Raw genomic sequence first — 343 nt, 5'->3', positions numbered from 1 at the left:
CTCACCCTGATTCACTATATGGTCTATCTGCGTCATATTTCCAAATATATACGTGTAATAATATCTATACGCGTGTAATAATATACGCGATGTTTTCAGGATAAGCGGAGCTGTTGATCAGAATGCTCCACTGTCGGAGCTGTCCACTTGTGGGGGTGCTGAACCCGTTCCCTAGCTGCGCGGTTGCACGACTCGTTTCGCATAAAGAGAACTATGTTCCACCCAAAAGCTAGAATCTCACTACAGCAGCGACACTGGGAAACAACTCGATACATTATTTTCTAGAAATTATTATTTTATTATGAATAATCAACTAGTTTAAAATGCGTCTTAATTTGTCTAT

Source organism: Brachyhypopomus gauderio, chromosome 1 (assembly GCF_052324685.1).
Source record: "Brachyhypopomus gauderio isolate BG-103 chromosome 1, BGAUD_0.2, whole genome shotgun sequence".
Classification (NCBI taxonomy): Eukaryota; Metazoa; Chordata; class Actinopteri; order Gymnotiformes; family Hypopomidae; genus Brachyhypopomus; species Brachyhypopomus gauderio.
The sequence above is the reverse complement of the archived record's forward strand: the minus strand, read 5'-3'. Positions refer to the sequence as shown.